This window comes from Eimeria mitis, genomic scaffold, assembly GCF_000499745.2.
Source record: "Eimeria mitis Houghton genomic scaffold, Emh_scaff6115, whole genome shotgun sequence".
Lineage (NCBI taxonomy): Eukaryota > Apicomplexa > Conoidasida > Eucoccidiorida > Eimeriidae > Eimeria > Eimeria mitis.
The window spans coordinates 2,046-2,665 of record NW_013574325.1 but is presented as its reverse complement, the minus strand read 5'-3'; positions in this window follow the sequence as shown (position 1 = coordinate 2,665).

Genomic DNA, 620 nt, shown 5'->3' with positions numbered 1-620 from the left:
ATAACAAATACCTGCAAGACGGCAGCATGAGAGCAATGAAAGCCACAGCACGAGGGCATCGCTCCCCCTCTTCAGCATCTGAAACCGTGCAAAATAATTTTTTTAATTTCTCCAGAATATCCCGTTTTTGTGGGTTTTATAATTTAATAATTAATGAAAAACATCATTTAGCGTTTAATAATTTAAAAAAGAGATTAAATGCAGGTGACCTCCGGCAGCTGAAACTGTGGTTACTGCCGCAGAGAAGGACCGATGTTATGGATGAAAGCCTTCAAAAGGAAACGAATAGCTCAAGTTTACAACTGAAATATGTGAATTTATTCTTTTTTTATGAGTTATTTCGACCCGAAACTCGTTATTTTATGTTTGTTTCCGGCAGCTTTCTCATTGAACACCTACCAACTACACCGTTCTGCAATGTCGCCGCAGCCGCCTCGTGCTACCTCAGGTGTATGTGCAGCTCACAGATCCACCGGTGCGTCAAGTTCAAATCTCCTTTCACTGAAATAAAGTCAGCGAATGCAACAAGCGTCAGTGCAGCCACACCTGTTCTAGTTTGTTCTGCAACGTCCCCCTCCCTCCTAGCGAAGACGCCAGCAGCTGCAGGCTGCTCACGCTTT